Source organism: Ochotona princeps, chromosome Y (genome assembly GCF_030435755.1).
Source record: "Ochotona princeps isolate mOchPri1 chromosome Y, mOchPri1.hap1, whole genome shotgun sequence".
Classification (NCBI taxonomy): Eukaryota; Metazoa; Chordata; class Mammalia; order Lagomorpha; family Ochotonidae; genus Ochotona; species Ochotona princeps.
The window spans coordinates 10,203,386-10,228,190 of record NC_080866.1 but is presented as its reverse complement, the minus strand read 5'-3'; the positions used below and the strand labels follow the sequence as shown (position 1 = coordinate 10,228,190).

At 42.8% G+C, this 24,805-nt stretch overlaps 1 protein-coding gene across 1 annotated transcript in view; it reads left to right on the top strand.

The window, feature by feature from the left end:
• The window catches only part of LOC131478788 (histone-lysine N-methyltransferase PRDM7-like), a gene marked incomplete at both ends in the record, with an annotated part of 152,740 nt that overhangs the window by 86,201 nt on the left and 41,734 nt on the right, over window positions 1-24,805 (top strand). The window lies entirely within an intron of this gene.

The window sequence follows — 24,805 nt, the reverse complement described above, 5'->3', positions numbered from 1 at the left end:
CACTGCCGAGCCGCACCTCGGCTCTGGGTCACAAGCCTAGCACACGGGGGGTTTCTGCCTCAGTGCCAAGCCGAGATTCTCCTTCAGGACTTGAGGTGAGCACAGAGGAGGACTCTGATGCTTGAAACTTGAAATCCCCAACCCCAGGCTGGGTGGGAAATTTCTGCTGGCCTCAGCGCTGCCAAACTTTGCTCTCCAGAATTCCCACTCAGAAGCGCTGCTCCGCTGAAAGGTGCAACACCGCCTTCCGCCACTGGGCAGACAGGCTTTTTTGAGCGGGCTCCTGCTGGGAGAACCTGTCTGGCCCATTCCACTGAGCCAGCTCTGGTTTGGCCTCTCCAGCTGAGCCCAGCAGGGGATTCTGCCTGAGGCAGTGGCTGTTCACTGCTTCAAATTCACAGCCCTGGCACCTATATGAAGCTACTTTCTCAGTTGCACTTTCTCAATGGTGGAAGCGGAGCCCTGAGAGGCACAGAGCTCTGAGGGGCGTGCAGCCGTGCCCCTATTAATTTGCTCCTCTGCCCAGGTTGTGAGGTTCTGCTGAGTGTTGCCCAGCCTCTGGAGCTCAGGCTGAGCCCAGCAAAAGGATCCACTGGATTCTCTAGCAGCCAGTCCAGTGTTCGGAGCTGATATGGGCATTTCTGAGCCCCAGTTCCACAGCGCAGTTCCAGTTCCCTCTGCACTCTCTCAAAGCTGCTAAACAGTTGGGAGGAACGCTTCTGGGAAATCTCCCCTGCTTGTCCTCCACTTCCGCAGGGGATGATGACCCCTATGATCAGTCCAGTAGCCTCCTCTTGGGGCTTCTGCCCGCCAGTGGAATGGTGCTCCTGTCGGTGTGGGCACCTATCCTTTCAGCCACCTCTGTTTTACCTGGGACGATTGAGACTCTGCCTCCTTACCCCTGCCTGGGATCGTGACTCAGCAGGTTTCTTGCTGCATGCTGTATTTTCTTTCCCACTTTTTGTGGCTGTTCCTTCACGCTGTGTAGATCTTCTTGCTTTAGTGAACTCCAGTGACCTTCCCGCTCTTCTCCCTACAATTTTGGTTTACCTGGCATGTTTCTCTGCTGGATTGGTTCCCCTCTTTCCCTACTCCACCCTACACCAGCTTTCTGCGATAGGCCATCTTTTTCCTATCCCCCACCCCGATGATTTCCTACCTAACAATTCCACTATACTTTCCTGTGAACTCTAGTAGTAGTCTTATGGTAGTCTGTATTCCCTTGTGCAGATAATAGTTTGATGTGCCCCAATATTCTCCTGACTTCCTCTCTTACACTTTGTATCCACTTGATATTTATTTCTTTGATTAAAATATCCAGGATTCTATTTACTAACTGGAATGAAAGCGTGCATTTTCCTTGTCCCAGGATACTAGCATGTATCTACAGATTTTTCCCTATTCAATCTGATATTGAGCTATGTGTGTTGAAAGCATTGCTCATTTTGAGAAACATTGTTCATTTCCAACTTTGCTTTATGTTTTCAGCACAAAAGCCTATTATATTACAACCAATGTTTTTCCTGGGTCTATTGAGTTAAGCAATGCTTTCATTCGTTTAATAGGTTGTAGTCTTGTGTAATATTTATTGATCTTATATAGGAATAATCGCTGCACAACTTTCATACATTCTCTAAGTGGGTAGTGTTCTTAGTGAGATGAGGGATATGATTAGCTAGCATTTGTTGAGAATTTCTTTTGATTAAGGTTTATGTGGCATTAAGAGATCATTTATTAGTTACTTTTCTGATTATCAATATAGGTGTGAGCTTATCTTATTCATTTTTTGTTGCAAGTTGTGACTTGCTGTGTTGTTACATTCATTCACTTCCAGGCATGTTTCAGTTTTCTTTTGATATCTGCCGTGGCCAGTTATTCTTCCTGGAGCATGTTATTGCAGTTCTCTTTCTTTGCACACTTCCTACAGTTTCATTAGCTGTTGATTCCTTTTCATTTAATGGTGGTCACAAAGTAAATAGTCTACATTTCAGTTTTCACAGTCTTAGGTATCTTTTTCCATAGTATATACTATTTCTCTGGTTTTTGATGTGTGTGTGTGTGTTTGAGTGTGATGAAGCTGAAATATCTAAATGTTTGACTATAGTTGTATTGAATCCTTTGTGCTACTTTGCATGTATTAAGAAATGCTTTAAATAAGGTGGTGCCATGATGTTGGTCCATATATACCTTCTAAAAGTATTTCTCTATATTGAATATTGCATTATCTTTTACTGAAACACATCTTCGTTTCTTCTATGATTTTTTTCTGATATCTGAATGACTGATGTCCGTTTTTCTCCATTGACATGGAATTTCTCTACCACTATTTCACTCTGCATCTGTGTATTTCCATTGGTGAGTTGCAATACTTAGAGACAGCAAATGGACTGTCTTATTATTCAATACATTAGGTAAGTATAATCTTTCAGTTTAAGACTGCAAAGGCCATTTGCATATGGGTTTATTATTGAAAACTAACAATCTGATATTATCATTTTTCCATAAGCATTTCAGTACCTAATTTGTGTCCTTTGCACATTGATCAGGGAGAATTTCTTCTCACATTCTTCTCGCAAAATGATTGCAATTCTGCATTGTTGAGTGCAGCACTTGGTTAATTATTACTTGTGTCAGAATAGGTACTGGTCATTTCCTCAAGTTGCTGATCATTTTGGATTATTTTCCTACCTGATTTTCGTTGTGTTTTCTTTTGGCATTCAACTGGCTGCCATAGATGTGGGGTGTAATTTTTGAGCTGGATTTTGTTTTTTCCAGAATCTAAGTAATGAAGGGGAAAGATGACAGTCTAAGGTGCAGACAGGTTTAACTGAAGGAGAATCATTAGTGAGGGTGAATCACAAAGGGCAGATTCCAGGAAAAGAAATCTGGCCAAGAGCAGTGGAATACCTGGAATCCCCTGCATACAGCGGAAGTGACAAGAGCACAACAGCACAGCAGAAATCAGATATACATGTGGCAGTCAACAAACAGGCATGCCATCCAAACTCCAGGGATAGTCAAAATGTCAGCAGCAGCCAGGTTAGAGATGAAATTCACTGGGAGCTTAGGAATTGAAGACAGAAAGAGAATGGTCATTCTCTTGATGCGCTTGACTGGATATGAGCAGTCACAGATGGAAAAGGTCATTTGGTATATTTGGCATGCACCTTACATCGTTTGGTTTCACTTTTGTAAGTTTATATCATTATTCAGGTGTTTATAAATTTTACCCAACTTCATTCCAGTGTGTCTTGTGTGATAATCTCTACTACACAGATGCCTTTCTCTCTGGAATGTTTCATCCTTACTGTTAAAATTTCTACAAGTGCTCTCTATTTTATGCTATTTGTATATATATACAAAGATATGTAAACATAGACAAAGCTGTGTTTCTTACCCATTTCTTAACCTATTTCCTATTGAATTTCACTATTTTCATCTCATACATTCAAAAATCTTTGGAATTTGAGTTTTGTGTTTTAGTAGTATAATGCATTTGCTGTGGTCAAGACATAAAATGGCATATGGAGAGAAGTGCACTAGGCTGATAAGATGGGTGCCTATGATACTTGAGAACAGTCTTCCTTCAGTATCCACAGGGGCTGTTTGACCTTGAGATTTCAAAGTGTGAGGCAGAAAACTGGAGTATGATTTGAGTAACTGTGTAGGAGTCATTGTGTGGTGCAGACACAGCGTAGACTTGTAAGCTGATTCACTATGTGTGGGCACTAGTTCAGGGTTGTTAGCGTGTGCACCACAGAACAAGAGATAACACTAATAGAAAAAGCATTCATGAAATTGAAGATTATGACCGATGTATCAGCGAGTGTTGTCTTAAGGGTTGCAATATCACTTTAAATGGGCACCTTCACTATCCATCGTCAGGACCCATGCTATAGGATCAATTCTTGCAGAGATTCAAAGTGCTGAATTCAAAGCATCTTCTCAGACAATCTTCGACTGAAGCTAGAAACTAAGAATTCAAAACACCAAACAAGACTTGCTAACACATGCACAGTAAATAATATGTTACTAAATGAGTAGTTGGTTAGTGAGGAAATCAAAGGGAAATCAATGTGTTGCTAAGAGAAAAGTTCATTTCAATCAGTGCTTATGTCAAGAAACTAGAAAAGCATCAAATAGATCGTCTAACCTTACAGTTCAAGAAGCTAGAAAAACAACAGCAACTCAATCCTGATATTAGAAGCAAGAAAAAAAAAACAACAAAATAAGGGAAGGAATAAACAAACAAGAGATAAAAGAACTAGACATAAGACAATGAATCAAAGAGCTGGTTCTTTGAGAAACTTAACAAAACAGACTCCCCACTAGCCCATCAGGAACTATTACAAGCAACTATATGCAGCAAATCACAAGATCTAAAAGAGATGGATAGATCTTTGGACGCATACAATCCAACAAAACTGAATCAAGAAGCAATTAACAACCTAAGTAGACCTATCCCATTGCATTGAAATTGCGTCAGTAATTAAAGCCCTTCCAACCAAGAAATGTCCTATACCAGATGGCTTTACTGTTGAACTCTAACAAATGTTTCAAGATGAACTTTCCTCAATTCTCCACAAGATTTTCCAAATAATAGAAAGAGAGGCAAATCTTCCAAACTCTTTCTATGAATCCAATATCACTTTAACACCAAAGCCAGAGAGAGAAACAACAGAAAAAGAGAACTACAGACCAATATCCTTGATGAACATAGATTCAGAGATCCTCAACAAAATGCTAGCCAACCAGATCCAACGACACATCAGATCATTCACCTGGACCATGTGGGATGGTTCAACATCCACAAATCAATAAATATGATACAGCACATACACAAATTAAAAATAAAGACCATATGATCTTCTCAATAGATGCAAAGAAGGCATTGGATAAAATCCAACACACTTCATGCTGAAACTCCTAAGTAAGAGAGACATAGAAGGAACATTCCACAACACAATCAAAGCAATATACGAGAAAACCAATGCCAGCATCATACTAAATGGAGAAAGATTGGAAACCTATCCACTAAAATCAAGAATTAGGAATGACATCTGTCACCACTACTCTTCACCATAGTATTGGAAGTCCTTCCCAGAGCCATCAGACAAGAAAGAACAGAATTAAAGGAATCCAAACTGGAAATGAGGAACTGAAATTGTTGCTACTTGAAGACTACATGATTCTCTACATACAAGAACCAAAGACTCAGTCAAGAGACTGTTGGAACTCATTAGAGATTTTGGTAGAGTAAGCAGGATGCACAATTACTGAGCACAAGTCAATGGTACTGTGTACGCAAACAATTTCAAGGCTGAGAAAGAAATTGTAAGTACAGATCCCTTTAACATAGAAGAGAGCAACCTTAAATGCCTTAAATGGGACTACATCAAACTAAAAAAATTTCTGTGCAGCAAAGGAGACAATTATCAAAGGGAGGAAGTAACCAACAGAAACAGAGAAATATTTGCACACCACACAAGTGATAGGAGACTAATATCCAGGATTTACAAATGGCTACAGAATCCCAGAGACAATAAAAAGCAAACAAGCAAAGAAGCCTGTAAAGAAATGGGCAAAGGATTGAGCAGACATTTTTCAATAGAACAGACTCAAATGGCTAACTGACATATAAAAAGATACTCAGGCTCTCAAGCCATCGGAGAGATCTAATTGAAAGCCATGTTGGAGGAGACTCGCAAGATGGCCGACACAGGAGGAAGACTGTGAGAGAGCTCACAGACAGAGAGGGCTAGAACGCGACAAAAGCGTAAGTGGAGCAGCATAGAACTACAGGGAGAAGAACGTGAAGTTCCCTGGACAGTGTGGAGCCAAGAAAATCCACACAACTCGGAAGAGCAACCAGGGAAAAACAAAGCAAAGGACAGGGAAGACGACTTTCCGCTCCTGACCTGCTGAGTCACCTCTGAGTGCAGACGCTGAAAGCCGCCGACCCACCCAAAGACCGACCCACAGACGCTGTGGCCGTGAGGACCGGCGGTGATTGGGACCCGCTGGCATCTGCTCACCCTGGTCACCAGGACTCGCCAGGACCTGCCCCGCTGCGGACACCAGGACCCTGAATCACCGGGACCCGCTGGCATCTGCCCACCCTGGTCGCCAAGCCCCGGGACCTGCACCAGCCGCACCCTCCAGGCTCCATCGCGACCCGCCGAGACGCAGCAGTCGGGAGACGCACCGGCGGCCAGGATTCCCACCAGAGGAAGAGGCAGACTGCAAGAACCTGAGGTTTGAGTGAGTTGGGTGGGGACAGTGGTGGGTTGGAGGCTTCGGGAGTTGACCCCCCAGGGACACGCACAGGGCCTGAACACAATTGGTGCTTGTCTCCCCGCCCCTCCCCCCCCCAGACTCCAGCTTCTAGAGACACAGAGCGAGTGCCTTGAAACTGCCAAAACTGTGTCTGGGAGAAAAGCAAAAGGCACACTGGATACTCCCCTGTGCCTTTGCGGTCTGGCACTCAGCTGGGCGGTGCTATCCCAAAGGAACCCAAGCACGCCTCTGGGCTGTGCAGTTCCCTGCTAGCGCCGGGGCGGTCGGTCCCCTGCAAGTGCTGGGGTGGGTGGGCCTGCGCAGGAGGCGCTTCCAGAGAGCACCTGGAACACCCCACGCCCTATAGTCCCTTGCTCCGAGCCCTGTGATCCAGTGCACAGGGGGCGCGCACAGAGAGTGCCTTCACTCCCCCACATCCTGTGGTCTCATACGTGTAGGGGACAAGCTGAGAGTGCGCTTTGAATCCTCTGGGCCCTGGAAGTGGCGCCCTGAGGTCCAGTGTTCTGGAGACGCACCAAAAGTGCCTTGAAAATTCCCACACCCTGCTACTCCACACCTGCAGACTCAGATCTCTACAGGATAGTGCTTGGAGACCCCTCAGCACACTGGTGCCTAGGTCTCTCAAAAAAGAAACACTAACACAATGGGAAGAAATACCAGAAAAGGTAATGATCCAGATGAGAGTGCCAACACCCTACCAATAAAGGATCGAAAGCCAATGTCTATTTCGGAGATGCGAGATGAAGACATAGAAGATCTACCAGACAAGGAATTCAAAAAAATAATGTTAAAATATGTCAGAGACAATGAGAAGAATTGGGAGGACTTCAAGGAATTCAAGAACCACATAGCCTCAGAAATACAACAAATGAAAAGTAAAATCCTTGACTTAGAGCACAAAATTGAGAGCCTAACCAACAGAACAAATACAGCAGAAGAGAGGATCTCTGAAACGGAAGACACACAAAACGAACACACCCAGTTCATTAAACAGCTGGAGACAAGTCTGAACAAAGCCAATAAGACCATACAAGAAATGAAAGACAACCTCAGAAAATCAAATATTAGGATTATTGGCCTTCCTGAAGGAGTGGAAAAAGAATCAGGAATGCAAATGGTGCTCGACAAAATTATACAGGAAAACTTTCAAAACACTTGGAACATGAATCCAGCTCAAATCCAGGATGGTCAGAGGACTCCCAGCAGATATGACCCAAAGCGATCTTCACCCAGACATATGGTGCTCAAGTTCCACTCCAACGAAGACAAAGAAAGAATCCTGAGACAAGTACGAAGCAGAGAAAAGATCACATACCGGGGAAAACCAATCAGGATCACGGCTGACTTTTCTGAAGAGACCTTACAAGCAAGAAGAGAATGGACAAAGATCTTCCAAATCCTGAATCAGAACAACTGTCATCCAAGACTATTGTACCCAGCAAAGATCTCATTCGTATTTGAGAACGAAATCAAATACTTCCACAGCAAAGAGAAATTAGAAGAATAAGCCAGCACAAAACCAGCTCTACAAAATCTCCTTAGAAATGCACTAAATCCAGAAAAAAAGGAGGTGAATCATAAGCAAAGATGGCAAACAGGAAGGTCTCCCCACTAAAGTCCACACAAGGAAGGGCAATAACACAGATATCAACACCCACAAAAACAAGTATGGCAGGGCAAAATCACAACCTCTCAATTTTAACTCTCAACACAAATGGCCTGATCTCACCAATCAAAAGGCATAGATTAACAGAATGGATTATCAAACAGCACCCAACTATCTGTTGCCTACAAGAGACACATCTAACCAGAAGAGATTCGAAGAAGCTGAAAGTGAAAGGTTGGAAACAGATATTTCATGCCAATGGACGAGAAAAAAAGGCTGGGGTAGCTGTCTTAATTTCAGATGATGTGGACTTCAATCTGACACACATCAAAAAGGACAGGGAAGGACATTATATATTGGTGAAGGGACTGATCCATCAGGAAGTGATTACCATTGTGAACATATATGCACCAAATTCAAACGCACCTAGCTACGTGAAGCAATTACTCACGGACTTAAGGGGAGACATAGATATGCACACAATAATAGTGGGTGATCTTAACACCCCACTAACAACTATAGACAGATCAACAAAACAAAAACTCAACAAAGAAACAACAGAACTCATACAAACAATAGAACAACTGGACTTGGTTGACATTTATAGAATTTTTTACCCTAAGGCCACAGATTATACATTTTTTTCAGCAGTGCATGGCACCTTCTCCAGGATTGACCACATGATAGGACACAAAGCAAACCTAAATAACTTCAAAAAGATAGGAATCATACCATGTACCCTCTCAGACCACCACGGAATGAAGCTGGAAATCAGCAATTCAAAATGCCCCAGGAAATACAGAAACACTTGGAGGCTGAACAATATGCTACTAAACGAACAATGGATCAGAGAAGAAATTAAAGATGAGATCAAAAAATTTATGAAAACCAATGAAAACTCTGACACAACATTCCAAAATTTGTGGGACACTGCCAAAGCAGTTCTACGGGGTAAACTCATCGCAATTGGAGCTCATGTCAAGGCCCAAGAGAGGCACCAAATACAAGAACTAAACACACACCTCCAGGAACTGGAAAAACAACAGCAGAAGAGCCCCCCACACAATAGGAAACAAGAAATCATCAAAACAAGGGAGGAAATCAACCAGATAGAAATAAAAAAAAAACATACACAAAATCAATGAATCAAAAAGCTGGTTTTTTGAGAAGATAAACAAGATAGACACCCCACTGGCCCGACTGACAAAGAAAAAACAAGAGAAAGCAAGAATTATCAGCATCAAAGATGAAAAAGGCAACATAACAAAAGACACCGCATCCATTAAGGCCATAATTAGAAATTACTACAAAGCACTGTACTCCAACAAATCAGAAGATCACCAAGAAATGGAAAAGTTCTTAGACTTCTACCACTTGCCAAAACTTAGCCCAGAGGCAACAAACGACCTGAACAAACCCATAACTGAAGTAGAGGTTGAATCAGTGATTAAAGACCTCCCAACAAGGAAAAGCCCAGGCCCAGACGGCTTCACTCCAGAATTCTACAAAACATTCCAAACAGAGCTGACCCCAATCCTCTACAAACTCTTCAAAACAATAGAAAAAGAGGCAACCCTGACAAACTCATTCTATGAAGCCAACATTACCTTAATCCCAAAACCAGACAGAGAACTAACAGAGAAGGAAAACTACAGACCTATCTCTTTGATGAACATTGATGCTAAGATTCTCAACAAAATCCTAGCCAACAGAATTCAAAAACACATCAGACAGATCATTCATCCAGATCAAAGAGGATTCATCCCTGGAATGCAGGGATGGTTCAACATTCGAAAATCTATAAATGTGATACACCACATCCAAAAACTGAAAAACAAGAATCACATGATAGTATCAATAGATGCAGAAAAAGCTTTCGACAAAATCCAACACCACTTCCTACTAAAAACCCTAACCAAGGTAGGCATAGATGGAAAAATCCACAACATAATTAAAGCCATATATGAAAAACCCAACGCCAGCATCATACTGAATGGAGAAAAGCTGGAACCCTTCCCACTGAGATCTGGAACAAGACAGGGATGCCCACTTTTTCCACTACTATTCAACATAGTCCTAGAGGTACTCGCTGAGGCCATAAGACAAGAAAAAGAAATCAGAGGAATCCAAATGGGAAATGAAGAAGTCAAACTCTCACTATATGCAGATGATATGATTCTTTATGTAGAAGAGCCAAGAGACTCAATACAGAGACTGCGAGAACTTGTACGAGAGTTTGGTAGAGTGGCAGGGTACAAAATTAATGAACTAAAATCAACAGCCATAGTGTATGCGAACAGCCCCAAGATGGAAAAAGACTTAACCAGCAAGATACCATTCAAAATAACAGAGAAAAGTATGAAATATCTGGGAATAAATCTAACCAAAAATGTAGAAGACTTATTTGAAGAAAACTACAAACTGCTTAAAAAAGAAATTGAACAAGACCTCAAAAGATGGAGTAACATCCCATGCTCCTGGATAGGTAAAATCAATATCATTAAAATGTCTATACTGCCAAAAGCAATATATACATTCAACGCAATCCCAATCAAATTGCCCAAAACATTCTTCATGGAACTGGAAACAATGATCCAAAGGTTCATCTGGAAGCACAAAAAACCACGGATAGCTAGAACCATCCTGAAGAACAGGAAGTTAGCAGGGGGAATCACAGTTCCGGACCTCTGGACATACTATAGGGCAGTGGTTATCAAAACAGCGTGGTACTGGCACAAAGATAGAGAGGAAGATCAATGGAGCAGAATAGAAATGCCAGAAGGAAACCCACACAGATACAGCCAAATAATCTTTGACAAAAAGACAAATGACAATCCAGACAAATGGGAAGGTCTGTTCAATAAATGCTGTTGGGACAACTGGTTGATAGCCTGCAAAAACAAAAAAATAGATCCACATCTCTCACCATACACTAAGATAAGATCTAAATGGGTAAAAGATCTAAACCTACATCCAGAAACCTTCAAACTTTTGGAAGAAAATGTTGGAAACACACTGGAACACTTAGGGGTAGGCCCTCACTTCCTAAAAAAGACTCCAGATGCAGTAGAAATCAAGATCAAAATAAACAATTGGGACCTCATCAAACTAAGAAGCTTCTGTACAGCTAGAGAAACAATCAACAAAGTAAAAACACGACCCACAGAATGGGAGAAGATCTTCGCACACGACATAGGTGATAGAGGGCTAATCTCCAGAATATACAAAGAGCTACAAAACAACCAAAATGTCAAAACAAACAAGCCACTCAAGAAATGGGCACGGGAAATGGGCAAACACTTCACAAAGGAACAAACCCAAATGGCAAATAAACATATGAAAAAATGCTCAAGTAACCTGGCAATAAGGGAAATCCAAATTAAAACATCAGTGACGTACCACCTAACGCCAGTAAGACTGGCCCACATGAACAAAAGCACCAACGACACTTGTTGGCGAGGTTGCGGGGAAAAGGGAACCCTACTCCACTGCTGGTGGGGCTGCACGCTGGTACAGCCTCTATGGAAATCAGTATGGAGAATATTCAAACAACTCAAATTCAACATACCGTATGATCCAGCAATAGCACTCCTAGGAATATATCCAGAACACTTGTTCTATGAGAAACCAACATGCACTCCTATGTTCATAGCAGCACAATCAGTAATTGCAAAAACATGGAAGCAACCAAAATGCCCATCAACAGAGGATTGGATAAGAAAGCTATGGTTCATCTACTCCATGGAATACTACTCAGCTATTAAAGAAAACAAAATGCAGTTCTTTGTGGCCAAATGGGCCAAACTGGAAACCATCATGCTAAGGGAAATGAGCCAATCCCAAAAGGTTAAATACCACATGTTTGCCTTAATTTAAGATGATATGATGTTATGTATAACATGTTATGTTTTGAATGTTATAAGTTGTGTCTAAACTAAAATTGAAGTATAGGTGAGGTGGTCACAGAAGGTGGCTGGGAACTTGTTGGGAACACCCTCGTCGCCACGTACCCCGAGCCGAGCGGAGGGACTAGGGTTACAACGCAGACAACGCAGAGAGACAAGACAAGGCAACACGCAGTACACCGAATGCCGATCGATGACAGATTGATCTTTATTGCAACTCCAGACTTTCTTTTATACTCTGCTTAGCTCCTCCCAGTAGTGGCCACCCTAAATCCCTTCAGTTCCTCCCAGTGTTTATCCAATCCTCTAGTGGCCACCCTAAATCCCTTCAGTTCCTCCCAGTGTTTATCCAATCCTCTCGTGGCCACCCTAAATCCCTTGAGTTTTATCCAATCCCCTGGCAGATAACTTGACAAATAGGAAGCAGGAACTTGCGGTTAAGCCAGTGGCTATATGTATCAGGCCAAAATTACCAATCCTGTTATGCTCTGAGAAACAAGCTAAGCTGTGGAGTTAATCCTTGGGAGACCGGGGCCTGCATGTCCCCCTTTTTTTGTTTTTTTGTTTTTTAATGGACGCCTGTCTTAGGTTGTCCAGCAGTCAGTTGACGCCTTACCCGTCATGGGGAGCCCCACCTGGGGAATCCCTGTCTTAGGTTGGTCATCAGCGCTGCCAGATCTTACCCGTCTCTGGCTGCCCATCACACCATGTTCAGCAGCACTAGGGTTTTCCACAGCTAAAGCCATCATGGTTTGTCAAATAATGACCTGCTCCCAGGCTTGTTGCCTGCATAGGCAGCAAAGAAGACTAAACAGTACTGCAATCATGGCTATGACCATCAGCCTCATGGCCAAGATTCCACTTTGTTCCTAAAACATCCATGCTGCCAGTTAAATGCCATTTAACAGGGGTAACACATATATGATGGTAAATCGGGGAGCAGCTGGAGATCTGCGTTTCCCATGGGCAGGATATCAGGAAGTTGCACCACTGCTGTCAGGGTCTCCTATCCTGCAAGAACATCATTAGGAGTGGGATCATGTTGAGTTGGAGCCAAGGAGATTTGTCGTGTAAGTCTCTCGGGAACCCATCTAGGTGTTTCTTCATCCTGGGGAAAAACACAAACAGAGCCTCGCCCCCACGTTAGTACTGGATCTGGTCCTCGCCATTTATTTGTGGCCAGATCTTTCCATTTTACTTGGCCTTTATTCTCATTAGCAGGGCGAAGCCAATGGCGCTCTGCAGGAGCTACATCATTAGTGACAGTTAAAAAATTTAACACATAGATGGCAGATGCCAGTAAGGAATGGGGTGAGCTGCAATGCTCAGCCACATCTCCCTTCTTTATTTTTTCTAAATAAACTTTAAGGGTGCGGTTAGCACGTTCAACAATGGCTTGACCCTGAGGATTATAAGGAATGCCTGTTTTGTGAGTTATATTAAAATCTTGGCAGAACTTCTCAAAACCTTGGCTAACATAGGCCGGTCCATTATCGGTCTTAATTTGTTTGGGGACGCCCATATAGGCAAAGGCCTGTAAACAGTGGGCTTCTTTTAATTTCTCTCAAGCTGTTCCTTTACCAATTCAATTGCAGCCTCTAATTTTTAACCCTGTCACAGACTGGTTGGGGGTCACCTTGAAGATGTCTGCCCAAACCTTTTCCAGGAAAGTATCCCTGTCTATTAAGCATATCTGGCACAGGCTGAGAGGTCAATACAACATTCATGGCACTCAACAAATCTCGTCCCCACAGGTTGATAGGAATATGTGGTAAGACATACGGCTGGAAAACTCCTGAATGCCCTTCTTGATCCTTCCACCTTAACAACCTGGCACTTTTCTGTGGCTGAGAAGTTCCTATCCCTTGGAGAACGGTTGGGGTGGCCTCTAATGGCCAGGAACTTGGCCACTGTGCCTGGGATATAACTGTACTATCAGCTCCGGTATCAAGTAAACCTGTGAATTTTCTCCCTTCTATCTCTAACTGTAAGATGGGTCGGGTTTGCATGTCGGAGACCCAACATGCCAAGGGGCCAGAATGTCCAAATCCTTCTTGTCTATCTCTCTTAAGAATGGGGTTGTCAGTTGGAACCTTGGGGATCAAGATCAGCTGGGCAAATCTAGCTCCTGGTGGAATGATTATAGTGCCTTTGGCTGATTCTGCCATGACTTCTATTTCTGCAGGGGTATCCTCATCTATCACTCCTGGTAGTACCCTGATTCCATCCATAGTAGCACTACTTCTTCCTAGGATCAGGCCCAAGGTATTCTTAGGTAAGGGGCCCCTGACTCCTGTTTTTATCCGTTGGGGTCCCAGGAGCGGGGTCAATACCTCTCCAGAGGTGGCACAGAGGTCCAGTCCTGCGCTACCTGGTGTTGCTCTGAGGAGGGTTGAAATGTCGGTGCTCCTCGCCGTGGGAAAGGGACTCTGGAAGGAGTCTGCGCTGTTCCGGAAGTTACAGGTGTCTGCTGGGCTCCGTACACCTGAGGTTGGGGGGCCCGGAGCGGGCCCCTGACCCCGTTTCCCGATAGGGGATTGCCTTGGGTATCATATCTGGACCTACAATCACTGCTCCAATGATAGCCTTTATGGCATCTTGGACAAAGATCTGGGGCCTGCAAGGATCTTGGGGGTGATCTTCCTTGTCGCGGAAGTTTGGGGCACTGTTTTTTAAAATGTCCAGGCTGTCCACATCTGAAACAGATTTTGGGAGGCGCCCTAGGGTGGGGCTGAGGGTGTTGAACAGCAGCTGCTATCACTTGCCCAAGGGCATGGGTGGAGTCAATATGTCTGCAGATTTTGAGATAATCATGCAGGGACTTATCTCTGTGGAACCTGAGAGCATCCTGACAATATTTATTAGCATTCTCAAAGGCTATATGCTTAATTACTGGCATTGCTGGTTCCACGTTACCAAAGATCTTACTAGCAACCTGTATAATACGATCCACAAATTCTTGAAAAGGTTCTGTAGGGCCTTGCAAGACCTTGGAAAGCTGGTCTCCTGTATTAGCATTAGGCAAGGCCTTCCAGGCTCCAAGGGCTGCATTTGCTATCTGTGCATAAACTCCTAGGTCATAATTAACTTGTTGTTGGATGCCCTCAAAAGGTCCAGTGCCAGTAAGCATTTCAAGGCTTCGATCTGCATGTCCCCCAGCCGCGTTCTGCTCAGCAAAAAATCTGCACCTATCTTGAAAATCCCCTTTCCATAGGAGAAAGTCACCACCATCGAGAGCAGAGCGGCACAATTGCATCCAATCACTAGGAGTAAGATTCAAACTCGAAAAGGATTCTATGAGTGCAAGAGTAAAGGGTGCCTGGGCACCATAATCTTTAACAGCCTGCTTTACATTTTTGAGGTCTTTAAATTGAAGGGGCTGATGCTCCCGGCGAGGGGGACCTCCTCGAACTGGGACCTCTATTACAGGGAAGCATCGAACCCCACCCACCGGCTGATCAGTGAGACCGTCACTCCATGGCCGCGTGGGGTAATTATTGGGTGAATGGCCCACGGCTTCCTCCTCAGGAGGAGCGGTAGGGGTCACAAAATTAGGGGCATATGGTGGTGGTCTTGAACTGGACAATTTGCCAGAGGAACGTGCACCTATTCCTGCTTTCTTTAACTTTCTTTTAATGTCCCTAATTTCCCGCTTTAAGAAAATCTTCTCTTTATCCTTAATTTTCCGCTTTAAGAAAACCTTCTCCTTATCCTTAATTTTCCGCTTTAAGAAAGCCTCCTCATCTCGTTTGTCCTCACTCTCTTCCGAGGAAGAGGCCTCGTTCTCATCTGAAGAAGAGGCTTCACTCTCCTCTAAAGAAGAGACCTCACTCTCCTCTAAAGAAGAGGTCTCACTCGGGGTGGTTTCACTCGAGGCCGCCTCGTTCCAGGCTTCCAAGGACCGTAGAACTTCCCACCCCTGGATTGCTTCAAAAGTAGTCTGTACTTCTCTTAACTGTCTCTCAACTTTCACTTTATCAGTAAATAATGAATCACGGACTAAGCGCCACAAAGAAAAGTTAACAATGGGGAAATTATCTGGGTCTTTTTGTAAACAGGATTGTAAATTGGCCTTAACCTGTTCCCAATCGGGAATACTCAAGTTGCCTGAAACAATAAACCAAGGACTGCTAGATTGAATGGCTTTAACAAAATTTCTAATCATTTTAAATTTAACTGGCATCCCCAGTTGACGTAGAAGTTCTTCAAGCTCGGTGGCCAATTTATTCCGCGAGAAGGCAGAACCCATTTTATCGTCCTTTTCAACGGATAAATTAAACACCAAGACCTCACTATACTTCAAAATAAATCTAAAACCTGACTATACTTCTAAATTAATCGAAAACTTACAAAATAAATCCAAAACCTAGTTATATTTCAAAATAAGTCTAAAACCTAACTATATTTCAAAATAAATCCAAAACCTGACTATATTTCAAAATGAACCTCCCTCTCCTACCAGTTTAGGAGAGACTTACAATACGTCCCACTTACCTGAATCAGCTGGCCAGCCTCTTGGGACGACCCTTCGTCGTATCCTCTCTTTCTCAATCTCGGTGGAACCTCCAGATGTTGGGAACACCCTCGTCGCCACGTACCCCGAGCCGAGCGGAGGGACTAGGGTTACAACGCAGACAACGCAGAGAGACAAGACAAGGCAACACGCAGTACACCGAATGCCGATCGATGACAGATTGATCTTTATTGCAACTCCAGACTTTCTTTTATACTCTGCTTAGCTCCTCCCAGTAGTGGCCACCCTAAATCCCTTCAGTTCCTCCCAGTGTTTATCCAATCCTCTAGTGGCCACCCTAAATCCCTTCAGTTCCTCCCAGTGTTTATCCAATCCTCTCGTGGCCACCCTAAATCCCTTGAGTTTTATCCAATCCCCTGGCAGATAACTTGACAAATAGGAAGCAGGAACTTGCGGTTAAGCCAGTGGCTATATGTATCAGGCCAAAATTACCAATCCTGTTATGCTCTGAGAAACAAGCTAAGCTGTGGAGTTAATCCTTGGGAGACCGGGGCCTGCAGGAACTCGCATTTACTTTTAACATATTGGTTATTCATTACTATGTCAATTAGTTCCATAATGATGTAAATTTTTGCTGATTTTATGTTGGAGCTTTCAATTGACTGGGATGATACTCTGCTGGCTCTGTCTTCAGACCAGAGAGGGTATACCTAAGAAGCCGTTGAACTTGACGGGACAATAAGTTGCTGGACTCTATGTTTGGTATACGCTTGCAATAGGGAAATCTCAACTGAACTTGAGCTGTGGTTATGCACAAGGTGGAGGAATCCACCATGGTGGGAGGGGCTGGGGAGGGGTGGGGAGAACCCAAGTATCTATGTAACTGTGTCACATAATACAATGTAATTACTGAAGTTAAATAATAAATAATTAAAAAAAAATGAAAAAAAAAAAAAAAAGAAAGCCATGTTGAAGTACCAGCTAACTCCAGTGAGACTGGCCTACACTCAGAACTCAAGTAACAATACCTGCTGGCAAAGATGTGGAGAGAAAAGTAGTCTCCTTCACTGCTGGTGGCAGTGTAGGCTAATGCAACCATTGTGGAAATCAGTTTAGAGAGTGCTGGGAGAATTGTAAACAAGTCTGCCATATGATACAGTTCTCCTGCTCCTACGAATATACCCAATAGGGATGAAATCTGCATATGTGAAGGGGATCTATAGGCCTATATTTGCAGAAGCAAAATCTACACTGGCAAAGACATGGAAACAATCCAGTTGTGCTCCCAAAGAAGAACAGTTAAGGAAACTGTGCTGCTTCTACTCCATGAAATAGTATTATCTATTAAGAAGAACAAAATTATGCCATTTACAACCAGGTGGTCCCAAGGAGAGTCCATTATGCTCAGTCAAATATATCAATCCCAGAAGAGCAAATACATACTTCTCATTAATATTAAGAAACCATCATGGAAAGTATAACTTCAATGACCTGATCCATACTGGTTTTTATGTGTTTGTTAGTTTGTTAGTTTTTGACTATTTTATTTATATTTTTTTGCTGCATCCCATCTTTTAATGTTTTAGAACTCAGTTACATTTATCCCAGATACATTCTTTTCCTGACTGGACAATAAGATGCTGGACTCTATGTTTGGTATATGCATGCAATGGGGGAATCTCAACTGAACTTGAACTGTGGTTATGCAACAAGGTGTAGGAATCCACCATGGTTGGAGGGTTTGGGGAGTGGTGAGGAGAATCCAAGTACCTATGAAACTGTGTCACATAATACAATATAATAAATGAATCAAAATTAATAAATAAATAAAAAAGAAGCCATCATGGAAAGTATAACTTCAGTGACCTGATCCATACTGGGTTTTATTTGTTTGTTAGTTTGTTAGTTTTTGACTGTTTTATTTATAGATTTTTTTTTTTTGCTGCATCCCATCTTTTGATGTTTTAGATTTCAGTTTCATTATCCCAAATACATTCTTTCCTTTATTTGAATTCCTCATTGCCTCATGGATTACATGGTGGCATCATTTTTCCCAAGAGACTTATTTTTGATAAAGATTGGTTAATTTTTATTGCAAAGTCAGATATACAAAGAGGAGCAGAGATATTGAGGAAGATCTTCCTTCTGATGATTCATTCCCAAAGTGAGCTCAAGGGCCAATGCTGTGCTGATCCAGAGCCAGGAGCCAGGAACCTCCTCCATGTCTCCCACACAGGTGCAGGATCCCAAAGCTTTGGGCTATGCTTGACTGCTTTTGCAGGCCACAAACAGGGAGCTGGATGGGAAGTGGAGCTGCTGGAATTAGAACCGTTGGTCATATGGGATCCCGGGCACGCTCACGGTGAGGACTTTAGCCGCTATGCCACGCTGCTAGGCCATAAGAGACTTTCGCGTTTTTTTTTGTTTGTTTGTTTGTTGGTTGGTTGGTTTGATTTGCCACAATTGTGTTGTTTAATCAGTGATGGTTTTTCCATGGTGTTGTAATTGCTGTGGTGATTCCTGGTTGCTGTTATTCTAATTCATACCAGTATTTGACTTTGTTTTATGGCTTCTCATTTATGGAAATGAGAGGAACAATGCAACATTCATTCTTGCTTCCAAACAAAAGGTGGGCTCCCAATAAAATTGTTGGAAATATGTAGACAATGGGTTGCTGAACTATTTGACATTGTCTGTACCAGCAATGCTTGGGCACACTTCAATAAGAGACTGATGCAATTATGACATAATTATGGAATTATGGGGAAGCTTTTGTTGTGCTGTGTGGTAGAATCCCAGTCTATACAATATTGAACCACAAAATTCAAAATTTTCAAAATAAAAATATATACAAAAAAGCAAAAGAATCAGCTAATGAGAAGTACAATGCTCAAGAGTAAAAGCAGAGACCAAATCACAACATAGATAAGTGAAGACTCCCCTGCCAAGGAAGAAAAGCCTTTAGCTCCCTCCGTGATAACTGAGGACTACATTGAGAAAATGGGCCTACAGAATGACAGTGGCAGAAGAATAATCTCAGAGTTCAAAGATATTTCTTATTACAATGGGAAAACAATTAAAAGGTGAAAGCAGAGCTGGGTAAAGCTATAAAAGAAGAAAAGGTATTTAAGAAGTAAGACACACTATTAAAAGGCCCACATAGAAGAGTTATAGAAATCCTAGAAGGTGCAGAAAGAGAAGTTCTGTTTAAAAATGCATTCAATGGGCCAAGCAACATGTGCTAACAGCTGGGTTCCTCATCTTGGTGGCGCCCGGGGTCCCGTGTGGGTGCTGGTTCTAATCCTGGCAGCTCCACATCCCATCCGGCTCTCTGCTTGTGGCCTGGGTAAGAGTCGAGCACAGTCCAAAGCTCTGGGATCCTGCAGCCATGTGAGAGACCCAGAAGAAACACCTGGCTCCTGGCTATGGATTGACTCAGCTCCAGCTGTTGCACTAACTTGTGGAGTAAATAATTGGATGGAAGATCTTCCTCTCTGTCTCTCTTCCTCTCTGTATATCTGACTTTGTAACAAAAATAAATAAATCTTTATCAAAGAAATGAATTCAATGCGCCTGGCATGGTAGTCTAGCGTTCAGAATCATCATTTTTCATGCATCAAGAACTCATAGGACACTAGTTCTAATACCCACGACCTGACTTACCCTACAGCTCCTGGCTTGTGTCCTTGGAAAACAATGAAGGATGTCCAAACCATGCGATGCTGCACCCAGACTGGAGACCTAGAAGAGGCTCCCGGATCCTGTTTTCGAATCAACTCAGCTCCTGCCATCACTGATGCTTGGGAAGTGAGTCAACAGGCAGAAGATCTTCCTCTGACTCCTCTGCTCTATATATTTGACTTCCCAATAAACATAAAATAAATCTATTTTAAACAACAAATTCAATGAAATAACAAATGAGAAATTTCATAAACTGCAGAAAGAATGGACATTAACATCCAGGAAGGGCACAGAACACCCTACAGGTGTTTTGATCAAAACTAATCTTGACCACAGTGCAAGATAATCAAGCTCTAGTCAATGGAACACAAAGAAGAAATCCTTCAATGCAGTCAAGAAAAAAAAAAAAAAGATCAATTGACATATACAGGAAGTACAATTAAATTCATAGCTGATCTCTCACAGGAGACTATAGGCCAGAAGAGAATGGTGTGATATATTCCAAATTCTGAAAGCAAAGATTGTGAGTTCAGGATAACATCTCAGCAAAGCTTTCCTTTGCCATCTTCTCCTAGTTTTGGATTTTTATTTATATTCTCCTATTTTTGGTGATTTTTTACATAGGTGATTAGGATGAATAGGGTCAAGGGCTACAGGACATTAGGTGAGATCACAATTTCCACATTCTCTTTTTTTTTTTTTTTATTGCTGAATCTGCAGGAAGGGAGTAGTCAAGGAGAGAAGTCACATTCAGCCTCCTTTATTGACAAGGCAGATAAACAGAGAGGAGGAAAGACAGAGATCTTCTGTTCAATGATTCAGTCTCAAAGTGACCACAATGCCCAGATCTGAGCTGACCTGAAACCAGGAGCCAGGAGCTTCTTCTAGGTCTCCCATGTGCATGCAGGGTCCCAAGGCTTTAGGTTATGCTTGACTGCTTCCCAGGCCACACACAGGGTGCTGGATGGGAAGTGAAGTGGACCACTGGGATTAGAGCCAGCACCCATGTGAGATCCTGGCCTGTGCAAGTGAGGACTCTAGGCTACCATGCTGGGCCTGGCTTTGTTTTGTAAAAATGAAGATTCTTCCACAGTAAAGAAAAAAGAATATGCCTTGACTGCTCTCCATGGACCAGCATGCGGGTGGAGCAGTGGGCAGGCCTTCCAAAACCAGAGTGTCTTTGGGAGGAAGAAATGTCTTTGCTTTCACAATATGCCTTATACACAAATCGTCTGGCTCCAATTCTATGAAATCTGTGAGATTGTTCAGTGCACAGCTGTTAGGCAAGAGGAAGGAAACTTACAACTGACAGTTCAATCATAACATGCACTTTGCCCCCATGGCGATTTTCTAGTTTCATGGCCCCTACAGAGATGAGCATCAGGATTATTTAGAAGGAGGAGCAAGTGCATGGAAAGAAGCTGCATGGAAATGGAAGCCAAGGAAAAGAAGGGAAATAAGTAACAAAAAGAAATAGTGTTGGCCTATGCAGAGGGAACCTGCTTTGCAGAGACTGAAAGGAGCATGTGTAGTTCTTGTCCACATTGGAGGATGTTCCTGGTACTCAGTGACGTGCCTTGGGAGAACACAGTCATCTCCATGCTGAAGCCTCATGCAATTAAAATGTGACAGTTCTCCTCAGCATTCTCATTCTGCAAAATCATTCTGGTACTGGGTTTGTGAGCTAATGTTTACCTAATAGAATGAATTGCCTAGCGAAATGATTCTATCAATGAATACATGATTGTCCCATGACTTACTTTAGGGTGGAGATAGAACGTTGTAGTAGTGGGAGGTGGGGGGCAGCCTCATTCCATGACTGTTCGGAGAATTTCCGCCTCACTCACTTTTTGCTTCCCAAATCACTGAACCCTAATCTTCTTTGGCCATCAGCCTCTGTCACCCACACCAAGATTCAAAAACTCTACAATTCCCCACCTACGTAGCCCTTTGAGAATAGCTAGTATGATGAACGTATGTATTAAAGGAACTGCCTGAGAAGAGAATATTGAACACCACCCTATGAATAAAAAGGTCCTGGATCCATGATAATGTGGTGATTGCCAAGTGAAATATTCCGTATTACATAGAACACTGAATCCTACAGATGACACTACTATTACATATGATTGCATTAAACGCTACAAAGGAAAAAGCCAGACTTTGATGAACGTGTGAATGGATGTCTAGATCGGTCCAGAGGCAAGGTCCAAACCTCAACAGTTTAAGAAGAAATTCCCTAATCAAATATTTAAACTAAACTTCAAAGGATCAATGGGTACCAGATGAATAACAGTTGCTCTAGTTAAGACACTTTTGGAGGGGCCAGCACTGTGGCCACTACCTGTACCTTAGCCTGTACTTTAAGCCATTACCTGTGATGCCCACATCCTGCATGAGCATGGGTTGGAGTCCTGGCTGCTCTACCTCTGATCCATTTCAAATAAATATTGGTAACAAAAAATCATTTAGACATCACACTCCGTGTCAGAGTTCCTTCAGTATGACACAGAATGAATCATCCAGACAGATAGCCAATAAACCTAAATTTAAGTCAAATCATGCTATCCAGCAGATGGGCTTCAGAGACACTTTGCATAATATTTGACCTAATATCTACAAACTACACACTCTTCTCATCAGCATTTGGAACCTTTTCAGAATTAGACCACGTATCATGCCCCAAATCGAGTCTCAGCAAAAGTCAAAAGTATTTTCTCACCCTAACCATTGAAAAGCTGCCATGTAATACTGTCCAAAGCTTCTCTGGGTAGCCAAATGAGTACTGCTTCCCAAGCCCTTGCACGACCTGAGAAATTCTTCACTTAGACCTGGAACTGGCACCAACTCATCTGTAGTTCTGTGCAGCCCATCCTGGGAGCCACTGGTGTCCCTGTACTGGGTGTAGCATCTGTGTAGATGGATTCATAATTGTAGTGTGTCTACCCATGACTGGTCAGGCCCTGGAACTTTGGACCTTTTCTCACTGTTTCTCCCCAGCCCCATCAGACACAATATGAATTCTCTACCCTCAGACACACCCAGCCAGCAAATGTTACCTGGGTCCTTGCAGTCTCAGGAGCATCGGCTTCTCCTATAATTAGCATATAGGAGAGAAACACACATGAATATGTGTTACTCATGATCACAGGCACATACATACATATGTCATTACAATTCCCTGACACACACACAGGAGCACATTTCCATGACACCCACATAGTCATGCAAACACCTACATGTAAGTGCACCATACATCTGTTGGTCTTCAACCCTGAGGGTATAGAGCCTGGATACAGCAGGCGGAGGTAGCATAAGATGCCATTTCTTGCAACAATATCAGAGCCAAAGTCAAAGAGAGGCCATCATGCTTCACTGGAGATAAGATTCCTCTCCTAAACCCAATGTGTATTTAACAATAAGTTTCTCTCCCACAGTCCGTGAACAGATCCGCCTTTCATATACCCAAAAGAAATACAGGTTTACAGCTCCATGAAGTCTTAAGGAAAACTGATCTACAACCTCTGTCCTAAACAGTAGTAGCAGTGGTGGCATGTAACTTGGTCTTCAGGTGTGTATGCAGACAACATTCATTAGCATGAAGAAAACAGGTTGGTGAAAGATGTGTGTAAGGGTCACAAGTCAACATCCCCCAAAAATCTCAGCAACACTCCTCTGTTTCTCTAACCCATTTCTCATCATGAAAGTGGAAACGTGCTTAAACATTTCTTCAGTCTGTACACTGTTGGAGAAATTCATGACTTAAATATCTCAAGACTTCTCTGAACTAAATGCTGCTGGCTTGTGTTGGCTGTTAGATGATTTTATCTCTCTTTCACTCTCCTTCTCCACAAACACGCTGCTTCCTCCCACATGTGTTCTCTAGTAAGCTGATGAGTGTAGTCTCAACCACACTCCCTGAAAGCATATGGCTTCTACCTTCTGTGTCCTCTGGTGTGTGATGAAATGTAATTTCTGTGTGAAAACCCTCCTACACTCCCTTCAAATTGAGAGCTTCTCCCTTGTGAGTCTCTTGGTGCCTGGTGAGGTGTGATTTTTGTGTGAAGCATTGCCTGCATTATTTACACTCATTGGGTTTCTTCCCAGTTTGCAAACTCTCTGGTGACAGATAATAATCTGTGACATATCACTGATGCCCTACAAACAGTTGCCATACTCAGTCCCTACTCCGTTTGGGAATGCTACCTCTCACAGAAGATTTGAATGCTTCCTCTGCATTCACTGCCTACCCTCTTGTGGGATCATCCTCTTTTTCTCACTCTCACTCGAGGCCTCCACTGACTTTTGGGTGGAGGCTGGAAGAAAAAAAGAATGGCCCTTATTTCTCCCTCTGCTTTTTTGTTTTTGAAATGGGTTTGGAATTTTTATGGACCTCTCGTCCTTAACTGTGTCATGGCATCTATGTGGATCAGATGGTGCCCATCCCTTTGAGAATGGTTCCCTGGTTACAGGAGCTGTCTTACAGATGTTTCTGAGAAGTCCTAAGAGCAGGAACTAAGGATAGCATGTTGAATGAGGGACTTGTGACTGAAGACGACAAGCGAGCATAGGTAACCAGGATGGATCTCGGACTACATTGTGTCTTCTAAAATAAGATGGTTTGAGGTTAGCACAGATACAGAGAAACAGCCTGGCTACCTGCTTTCACTTGGGTTAAGCCTGTCCTACTATTTGTTCCTCATGTACTAGCAACAGCTGGAATCCACCAAGTGATCCTGTGTGGTACGTCAATTATCTTCTTTTTTTTTAATTTCTATGACAGCTTTAGAAATCCAAAAGGTCTGTATCAGCAGACATTTTCACAAATGAACCAGTCCAATG